Raw genomic sequence first — 10,813 nt, 5'->3', positions numbered from 1 at the left:
CCTTCCTTCCTTCCTTCCTTCCTTCCTTCCTTCCTTCCTTCCTTCCTTCCTTCCTTTAACTCAACAAATATTTATGACTTGCTTCCAGGATCTGAAGATACGAAGATGAATAGAACTCAGACAGTGACCTCCAGGGGCTGGTTATCCCTCAAGGGAGAGAGTTGGATTAACAGAGTATCAGCCAGGCAGTGACTAAATATAATAGGTGCTCAATAAATACATATTGAACGAATGAGGGAACATAGTAAGTATAATAATAGATTATAACAAAATAAGGGACAGTGATAGGAAAGAAAAGAAACCTTTCCTCTTCCTGGAGATCAGGGAAGGCTTAATGACATCTGGTGACAACCAGATGAACTTGTAAGATTTGAATAGGAGCTTATAGGTGGCACTGAGAAAGAGCACTGAGCAAATGTCAGCACGGGCAAAGGATAGGCAAACAGGAGCAGCCGAGTGTGTGTGTTAATTGGCACAGCTAGGGCACGGGGCATGGAGACAGGAGGTGGCAGACAAACTGGGGAGGAAGCTGGCACTTGTCACAGAGGGCAGTGAGCAATGCTTTCTCCCGAAGGTGGATGGGGGCTCTTCCAACCAGTCAGGGGGGCAATGATCAAGCAGGGGCCTGGTGAAGAGGAAGCATTTGGGTGCAGATCTGTGGGACCCAGCTGTTGAACAAAGGGCTGTGGCCTAGAGGTGGTGGCCCATATTCAGAAAGGCCCTGTGCTTAGGGTTTAATGCTCTATCGTTGCCATCTTGAAATTCTCAGAATTTTGAATTTGTGTTTTGTATGTGAAGCCCGAGGGGACAATGGAGCATGTGCCAAGGGCCTGGAGCACAGTCCAGCTTCCAAACCTCCTGGGGTGAATTCTCAGCCTTCTTCTACCCCTAGTGCCCTGGGTAGGGCCCCCTTGTTGCCTCCCTCCACTCCAGGGGCAAAAGAGGGCCCTATTCCGAATTGGCCCTCACCCTGGCCGTGTTCTGGACGCAGAACCGGGGAAGGCCAGGTACGCATCCCATGGCTTCTTGGGCAAAGTGGCAGTCATCCCTGCCCGCCCTCGTCAGCCAGGGTCAAGAAGAGTCCCGCATTTAACTCTATGGTGGTGGTCAGGGTTGGGGGGGGGGTCTCTTGCCCATCCCTCACACAGGGATAGGTCACATCCCAAATACACCCTGCCTGGGTTGTCAGGTGGCAAAGGGCTTTTTAAGTTTGCACAGGGATGACAGATGAGGCACATGGGGTATGAAACAAGGCAGACCCTCTCCTGACCATCCCACCTTTTGTTCTGGCTTCATCTTCCTGGTGTGGTCACCGTGGGGGGTGATCAAAAGGCAGATATATCAGTGTTACTTACTGCAGATTTCCGGGGAGTTCTTTATGGCTCAGTTTCTGTGGATTTGTTTGTTGACGAAGACGATCGTGCCTGCCCGTGGCTTCCATTACCATGAGGACCTTCACCAAGGTGCCCCTAGGAGTTAAGAGTTGGAGGTCTGGCTCTGCTGCTTATTCCTTTTGGGAAGTTGGGCAAGTTACTTAACCTCCCTGAACTTTGGACCCTTCATCTACAAAAGGATAGTAATACACCAACTTCATGGTACGGTTATGAGGATTAAGTGAAATTAAGAAAAAGCTGCTTCGTAGAGTGCTTGACATTGAATGGGCTATTGGACAATAAGAAGAACTGTAATAATAACGACCACTTGTATTGTACTTGCTGTGTGCCAGACGCCGCCCTAGGGCTTACGGGCATCAACTCATCCAGTTTTCAGCACACCTCGTAAGGTGGGTCCATCTTGCAAGAAACTGAGGCACAGAGAGATTAAGAACTTGTGCCAGACCACACAGCCAGTAAATGGAAGAAGCAGGCTTCTAGCCCCTGGTCATCTGGCTCTAGGGTCTGTCTTCATAATCACTGTTCTATTCTGCCTTGTTTGTTAAAATAAGTGCACAATAAGATGGCAGGTGTTATTTTTCTATTTTTTAAAATTATTTTTCCTCACACACATGCACGAGCTCCTATACTTATCAACACACACACATGCACACATGAGAACTTGCCTCCTGGGGCAATGGAAGATCATCCCAGAAGGTGACTTCAGGGGAGCGTGGACCCTGTAGAAAACTCAGGGCAGAAAGAGCCAGGTTGCTCCAGCCCAAGGATGCCCACTCCCCTCCCACCAGGCCAACAAGTTATGTGAACAGAAGCCAGAAAACAGAGGACGGGGCCTGGCTCTCAGCCAAGCTCACTGAACATATTGAGTGGTCCCTCGTGTCGCATGAGGCCAGGCTCAGGCAGTCCTGTCTCCCATCCATGAGAATTGGGTTTCCTAGTGCCAGAAGGCGGAGCAAGAACAACACAAGCCCTCATTACTTTGTGGTGTGACACAGGACAAAAGGACTGAGTGTGGGCTTCTGCCGAGGCAGGAAAAGGAAGTGACCTGGTGTCTCTCTGTGTCCCAGCTGCATGGTCCTCTGGCCCTCCTTCTATACCTCCAGGAACAGAGACCTCACTGCCCTCCGAGGTAGCTGTGATGTCATTCGTCAGCAGAGCACCACAACCTGCCCGCCTGTAGCTCCCACCCTCTGAGCCTACCTGGGGTCCTTCTGTCACACACCCGGAGCTCAATGACTCACCTGCTCCAAGCCAAGACCCTCTCTTGTTCCTCGGGCTCAGACCACCTCATCAGGTCACCCCTGCAGCCACCAGGCCTGGGATGGAAGACACATGGTCCTGAGACAATGGTTTGGTTTTGTCAGCAAGAGCCAATTTGTTCAATATTCAGGAATTTTGCAAGTCAGTTCTTAAACTACTGGGAGCTTAAAATCTGCCACAGTGGAAGTATTTACATCAAGGAAATTGGCAAACACTACACATTAGGGCCCGCTTTCCCCTGGAGAGCCAGTGTGCTGGCACGCCACACCGTGGAGCCCTGACTCTCATGGGCCAAGGAGGATGCCCGGTGTGTGTGTGTGTGTGTGTGTGTGTGTGTGTGTGTGTGCACGCGCGCTTGTGGGAGTCTCCGTATGTATCCGTAGGAACATACATGTGTGTGTATGAGACGCGTGTTTGTGCATCCCTGTCTGTGTGTTTCAGGGGCTGGCAGTGGGCTCACTGACAACCAAAACTACCCAGGTAGCAAGAGTGTCCCAATGTAGGAAAAATGTCCCCCAGAGGTCTTGCAAGCGGCTCAGACCTGTGACCACGCAGGGTCTTCCACCCAAACCCGGGGCGGGGGCAGGGGGACTCAGGCTCACCTTAATCATATAGTAAAGGGCTGGGACTTCTGAGCAGATAAACCCATCAGCAGCCCCAGAATCCCTGCAGCTGGTCCAGCAGCCACTTGTTAGCTCTATTCATAAACTGTGTTCTGATTCAGTTGGTTGTTCTTTTTTGTTTTAATGCAGAAAACAGGGTTGGGTGACTTTGCAAAGTCTTAAGTCTGAAACAGTTAAAACAGCAACGACGGTAACAAATTACCTGAGGTTAGTAAAGAGATAATCTTTAGCTTTTCATGTAAAATAATGTTCATACCAAATCCAGAGCAGACCAGTGAGAAGGCACGACTGGGGGGGGGGGGGCGGGGGGCTGGTTACTACGGCAACTCCAACCCAGTGAGGGAAAAGACAGTCTGTAAAACAAGCTGTGGCTCAGTGTCCTCCGAGGGCTGGGACAGCCCTGACTCTGTTGGGCCAGGCACTTGTGGAAGGAAGTCAGGGCTTTTTCCTCTCAGTCAACAGAGGCCATCGGGCTGACCTGGGTGCACCTGAAATGAGAGGGCTGACAATTAAATAACACGGTCACTTCCCCATGCTGGCCACGCACAGGAAATGCTCCGTAAGTGCTGTGTGCTTTTTTTTCTTTTTAGGGGTCTTTCTTTCTTCCCCCAACCCTTTCTTCCCTAGATAAGGACTAGAGATGTCTGCACATCCTGGATCCCTGGGATGCTGGTTAGAGACCAGAATGGGAAGATAATGATCCAGGTCCTTCCTCCCATCTTCCCTGAAGGTCTGAGAGGGAAGGACTTTGTTACAATGTCCCCAAAGGGGGGAGTCTACCTGCACAAGAAGTGACCAAGAGGGTAAGGACCTCGGGCCAGGACCCACCCACTCACTCTCTAGTTCTAACTGGCCCCTCCATCCGGGAACTCTCAGAAGAGTGGGTGGTGGACTTTCTGCGTGGGACCCCTGCTGACCACGGGCTGGACCAGCCCTCCTGGCCACAGCAGCTGTCCTCAGCAGCATCTGGAGGAACTTGGCTCTGTCGTCAGTCCCTGACCATCCTGGGGGAAACAGCCGCTGTACCCCCTGATGGGGGCCCCCTCAGAAGGAGTACCCAGGAACCACAAACTAGAGGCTCAGCTTCCTGTGCCTGGTTGGCTGCCCTCTGGTGGAATTCTAGGGGTTCCCCGGAGAGAACTCAGAATGTGGGGGGTAGGGAGTGGCAAATGAAGATATTTAACCCAAGCTCTGTTGTTATCTGCTTTGCATAATAGGCTTGTTTGTACAAAGACTTTGTTTGAAGAAAGCGTTCAGTTACTTTTTAAGAGTTGCAAATCATTGGTTTAGGAGCAGAAATTTCATTAGGTAGGTTGGTTAATAACCCTTAGGGGATTCCATATGGTGGAGGCAGGGTGGGGAGTTGCATGTATTTTGTGCAAGATTCTTGGGGGTTCTGATTTGCCCTGAGAGCCTAAGTGGGGTCAGAGAAGCCTGAGCCAGGCAGATCCCATGGATGGGACGAATCATGTCCTGGGTCCCTGCACCATCTTCCTCTGCCTGGACATGAGCCCAGAGACCTGCCTGCCTGTCCTGTGTTTATCTGGGGTGTTATCTCGGTGGGCTGGGCCAGGCCCTCCTATGATTACAGCCTCCGTATGTTGTGTTGGGGAGAGGTGTTTGCATGCCCACCACACCTCAGCCCCATTGCCCTCAGGTGTGTGCCTCTAAGAGGCTGACGGAGAGAAAGGGGTGGGGGGCTCCCTTCAACCCAAGGGGACAGGGCATCTTCTCAGCATCCCTTGGGCCAGATTCCTCTGACAGAACAAGGGAAGGGGGACTCTGGAGAAGGTGACATGGCCTCTGGGATTCCCCAGCTTCCCCCAGCTATCCTTTCAGTTCAGGAGTTGGAACCTAATGGAAGGGGATCCCTGAGTGAAAGGGAGGAAAAGAGGCCTGCCCTGGAGGAGGCTGTGCCTCAGGTTGGTCCCACACCTGGAACTGGTATGCTGAGGGGCAGGGGTGAGGGGAACTAGACAGGAAGGCCCTAATCCCAAGACTGCCCTCCCCTCCCAGGGCCTACACGCTTTACCTGCCCCTCCCACATGCAGACCCTTCTCCCAGGCACATTCTTCCAGCTCCCCCTGCTTGACTGTCCCAGGATGGGCCCATGGTCTTCTCCCCCTCTACCCTACGCCCTCTCCACGGACCCAGCCAGCTCACTCCTGGCCTGGCACAAAGGTTCCTTCTCTGTTCTCCACCTATCCCTGTGCAGCTCCTATGTACCTGCCCAGGTGAGCCTGTGCCTTAAGCCTGGGTCCTCTAGGGGGCGGCAGAGAGAGTCCAGACTAAGCGGCCAAAGAGCCCTCTTCTAAAATTTTTTTAATGTTTATTTATTTTTATTTTGAGAGAGAGAGAGAGAAAGACAGCGTGTGAATGGGAGAGGGGAAGAGAGAGAGGGAGACACAGAATCCAAAGCAGGCTCCAGGCTCCGAGCTGTCAGCACAGAGCCCAATGCAGGGCTCAAAATCAAGAACCGCAAGATCATGACCTGAGCCGAAGTCGAACGCTTAACTGACTGGGCTACCCTGGCGCCCCAAGAGCCCTCTTCTAGATGCATTTCTATCCCTGAATTGCTGGGTGCCTTGGGACAATCCATTGCCCTCTCTGGGCCTCCATTTCTACATTTGCTTTTTTGGGGAGATGACTCCCTGTTGGACATACATCTGTGGCTGGGCTGCTGCAGAGAATCAAGGGAGGAGGTGGAGAAGTGAGTGTCCAAGCTGCCAGGGAGGAGTGTCGGAGGCTAAGGGGCAGTGGGGAGTGGGCACCATCTGTGTGCTGTGGGCAAGAGGGTGCCATGGCTGAGAACCTCCCCCCGCACCCCCATCTCCAGGATGGCAGACCAACTTCTACACACAGGCCAGGGAAGCATACTGTTGGTGGATCACACTCGTCAGGGTCCCAGCTCCGGGCACTGGGACCTAAGAGCCGAGAGTGCTGTGTGCCCGGAGGAGCCGGGCACCCCTGGGGCCCACATGCCCGTGACCACCTCTCCCTCTGCCACTTCTATCTGGGTTTTCTCAGCACGGTCTGACTTTAGGACTAATAGATTTGGGATTTCTCTTTGTGAAAAATACAAGCCCAGCATATGGAGCTGGGAGGTTCCTAGCCCACCCAGATGCCCAGGGTCCTACATTCCCCTTCCCTGGGGAGCGCTGGCGTTTGGGCTTAGGGGACGTGGTTGCCCCTGCCCAGGAGGGCTGGGAAGTCAAGGAGGCTGGAGAGGCCTGGGCCCTGCTCTGGCCTCTGCCAAACTGCACTGGGGAGGCCCAGAGGGGTTTATTTGGTTTTTTTAATTATCATTTTTACTTTTTTTCTCCTCATGAAAAAGTTTTAATATACACAGTAAATTAAGCCCAGAAAAAGGGAGGGGGGGCACATTTCATCTTTAATCTATTTACTTCTGAATATTTAACATACAATTCTGGCACCAATCACCAAATTTAACTGGAAAATTACTCACTAATCTGTTTGCTTATTTGGAATAATTGGGTCGGCTGCCAGCGCGAGGATTTCCCCCCCTGTTTAATATCTCAGTTAGTAGTCCAATTTCAGCTTGGCGGCATAATTACTCTGACAGAGCTGTAGCCACGGGGCCTGGGAGTGGGGCTGCTTTTAAACCGTAAATTATGAAGGATTAGCATTTATGAATTTTAAATCAGGGCTGGGGTAGGAGACACTAAAGCTGCTTAACGCTGGGGAACAGCAGCCTCCACTCAGCGGCAGAAGCCGTAACCCTTCCGCTCCCAGGACGTGGGAACCCAGGACCGGGATCGGTGACCCAGGAGGTGTGGACACACAAAGGACAGGGGGGCAGGGGAAGCTGAAACAGCGATGGAGCCTCTGGGGGTGAGAGAGCCTGGGAGGGAGCAGAGCAAGGGGCTTTGGCCTCCTCCCCTTTCCTGTCCAGTCTGTGGGGAGTGGGGGGAGCAAGAGTTCAACTCCCATTGCCCCAAAGGCAGCTTGGAGCACAGACTCAGGAGTTGGGGTCAGCGCCTGCAGCCCTCCGCGTGCCGGCAGCCTAGAATGTAAGCATTCTCAAGAACCCCCCTCTGGCCCTGAGCCAGTCTGACCCAAAGCTCTCTGGCTCTAGGTGAGACTTCCCAGTGTGCCCAGCGCTGGTGAGTTGCAGAATGGCCGGCGACACTCCCCCAGGTTCGTCACTCTCAGTTCTTGCCTTCCAGCCCACTCTGCCTCCATCCCCACCCCAGTCCCCTCTCGCATGCAAGGGCCAGGGGACCCAGCTCGGAAACCAGATGGACCTGGGTTTGAAACCCAGGTATGCTCTTTGTGAGCTGTGTGACCATGGATAAGTTACTTAACCTTTCTGAATAGCTCAGCTAAATGAAAACAGTAATTCCTACCTTGCAGGTGGCTGGGAGACAGTCATCAGATACCGTGGGTGGAGTGCCAGGCACAGTGGTTGGCACATGGCAGGTGTATATCGGAGCAGCTCTGTGCTCTTTAGGGTCTCCTCAAACCTGAGTCCGTGCCCTGCCTCCACTGCCCTCTCCTTGTGCTTCCTCCCTCATAGCACAGGGAAATCTCAGCCCCTGGCCATTCAACCTGGCCTTATGGTGGGTGCCAAGGGTGGGTCTTAGGCTTCTGTTGGCTCAGGGACTGATGGTCACTAAAGCTCTGACTCTGGAGCCAGGTTGGCTGTACTTGAACTCTTACTCTGTCATTCACTAGCCGGGTGAACTTGAACAAGTTATTTAGCCTCTCCATGCCTCAGTTTTCCAATTTGCAAAACGGGAATAGTAGCAATAGTATTTTACCATAGCGCCGTGAATAAGGTTTAGTGACTTAATTACTGTGTTCAGAATCACGCCTAACACACACAGTAAGCACTAACCGTGGTAGTTATTTTTATTTATCATCCTTATGAGGAAGAGGACTATTGCCCTCTCTGTGGAACCTGCCTGTTGTGAGGCTGCAGGTTGACTTCTCCTGGGCTTGGGGCACCTCCAGGTTGCTCGCAAGAGTAGAAGGAAAGGGGGCAGGATCTGAGTGGGTAGAAGAAGGCTACCCAGAACCTCGCTGAGGACCAGTCTGGACCATATCACTCTGTTCGGGAGCAAGCAGACCTTACAGTGGTCAGACCTCTGCCTGTCCCATCTGTGGGTGATGGGGCCTTCCTGTGACTTGCAGCTCTGAAAGGGCCTTCTGAGGCACCTGCAGGGGCAGATCCCCAGGGTCCAGGCTAGCTGCGCAGGCAGCAGATACATGGGGGACAGGAGAGAGGGCAAAGGGGCACGTTAGCCCAGAAAACCCCTCTGCACGGACCAGCCCTCCTTCCCAAGCTGGCCAAGATCTCTGTCCTCCAGGGTCCCCAGGCCTGAAGTAGTGGGGTAGTGGGTGGCCGGGGAGGGGTGAGGGCCACTTCAGGCATCCCAGCGTGCAGGGTGAGCAGGCCGGGCTGAGTGGAGCCCAGAGGCCTCACTCCATGCCTCCAGGACTATGGCTCTGGGCCCGCCCTTCCCATGGCCCCGAGCCACACTCTGTGACACTGTCCTAGACCATCATGTATACAGGTGACAAATTGCCTACTGTGAGTACTCTGGCCCTTCAGTTCCCCTCTGTGGACCTCATTTTGCACATCTGAAAGAAGAGCAGGAGGGTCTAGGGGTCTGTGATTCAAGTTCATGGCTCATCATCTCAGCAAATAGACACAGCACGTCACTCCCCTGTTCTCTGCAGAAGAGGTCCCACGGCCCACCCACAGGTGCAGGCTGGGGGCAGTTTGGCTTTCTATGACCGTCCGACACCATCCATGACCTCAGGCTTAATGACAGACCAAGGCATAGCCTCAGCTCCTAGGCGCGGGCTGGCGGTGGGGGTCCTGGAACAACGTTGCAGCCCACACAGGGCCCCACAGGCTGTCACATGGTTTGGTGCTCTTTCTAAGGCTGGCCTGCATGATAATTTGCTTCAGCAAATAAATCCTTAAGTATTCCCCCTTTTACTTCCACGGACCCCACACCGTCGTCTCCAGCCAGCTGGCCTTTCAGGGCCACGATCCGGGGCCCAGCGAAGGGGAAGGTAACTGCAGCAGTACTAAGTAAGGCTAGATTCCCGGGGGCCCAAGATTTCTGGGCCGGCTGGTCTGCAACCACGCTGGGATGCTTGATGGATGGGAAGTGCCCAGTTTGTCGAGTCCTTGCTGAGCTTTGTGATAACTCATTATATTTCTTTCTTTACAAATTGCCCCATTAGTGCTCTCGAATTGAACAGAATCATAAAGCCAGGAGCACCCCAGCCTGAGCTGAGCCTGGGCGGTGAATTACCTGTGGCTGGAAGGCCTGCATTTGGGGGAGGAAGCTGGGGGCCCGCTGGCTGGAGCAGGCCCTGCATCCTGCAAGGGAAGTGGGTTTGTTTTCTTTAAACTCCAGAGAATAAAAGAGTTCTAACCAAGTCCTGCTGGATTTAAATAGCACGATCTGCCTCACTGTTCATTGGCTTTCAAGCTGGGGGCTCTGATCCCTGTTTGAGGGGTTAAACTCTAACCCCATTAAGCCATTTATGGGAAGCTGACCACCAGGGAGGGAGGCGGCCCCTCTTCCTGCAGCCTTCCTAAAGCCCACAGGTTCTGAAATTGGTTGTCACTCTCAGTCAGAGGATTCTAAACAAGTAGGCGCTAATCCCCTCTGTTAAGGAGATACTTATTTTGTCTGAAAAACTTCAAAGAGCCCATGACAGACACTCAAAATCAAAATTAGCATTCCAATGAGGATTTAAAAAATAATAATTCTTACAGTTCTGCTGAGGAGAGGAGAGGGGAAGTGACTGGCCAGGAGGCTGGGGAAGGAGGGGCAGCCCCTTTCATCTGCCCACCCCGAGGGGCTCTGGGGATCTGCCCCTGCTGGCTGAGATGCTGAAGCCCCTCCACAAAGAGGCAAAGGCTGGGCCCTGGCCTGGGCCATACAGGGTGGGCAGGAAGTGACAGCTGCCCCCAAGGATTGCACAGAGAAGCCCAAGGCTTAGGGAGGAAGATGGTTCCTGAGCTGCAGGTGAAGCCAGCCAACTGGACCCAGGGACGCCTCAGGGCTGCCTGCCTGAGGGCCACAGTGATGTTCCCCACTCTGATCCGGGACCTGCAGGAGTTCAGAGAGGCTGACAAGTGTCCTGGGGCAGCTCAGTGGGGTGGCAGGCCAGGCACCTGCCCACATCTTGGCCGCAGCCACTGCAGGATCCCAGCACTCCCGGCAGCCTCCCTTCCAGAACCCAGCGAGCCTCCTGCCACTCCCAGGCATGACCCCTCCCTTTGCTGGACCAGTTCCCCCAGCTCAGCCTCACCGTGGCCTGTCCCACCAGTCCAGGAATCCTCTCTAGTCCTCTTTTACCTGTCATGTGGGCATTTCCATCTCTCAAGGGACCCTCTTGTTCCAGATTCCAAATTCCCAGGCCACGAGGAACCCCATCTCCAGACAGGGCACTCTTCTCTCCCAATCTCTGTAGCCTCTTCCTGTCTGAAGTCTCCTGCAGGGTCTTCCTGGGCCTCCCTGGGCTTCTGGGCCAAATACACCCCTTGCT

The 10,813-nt window shown here is 53.5% G+C and overlaps 1 long non-coding RNA gene across 1 annotated transcript in view; it reads right to left on the bottom strand.

Moving 5' to 3' along the window:
* Nucleotides 1–10,813, bottom strand: part of LOC121018260 (uncharacterized) — a 32,820-nt gene that overhangs the window by 2,986 nt on the left and 19,021 nt on the right. Inside the window, exon 3 of the long non-coding RNA XR_005785108.1 lies at nt 1,356–1,469. This is a non-coding gene — a long non-coding RNA (uncharacterized LOC121018260). The remainder of the gene's footprint in view (nt 1–1,355; nt 1,470–10,813) is intronic.

This window comes from Herpailurus yagouaroundi, unplaced genomic scaffold, assembly GCF_014898765.1.
Source record: "Herpailurus yagouaroundi ecotype Mexico unplaced genomic scaffold, PumYag 218, whole genome shotgun sequence".
In the NCBI taxonomy this organism is placed as follows: Eukaryota; Metazoa; Chordata; class Mammalia; order Carnivora; family Felidae; genus Herpailurus; species Herpailurus yagouaroundi.
The sequence above is the reverse complement of the archived record's forward strand: the minus strand, read 5'-3'. Positions and strand labels throughout refer to the sequence as shown.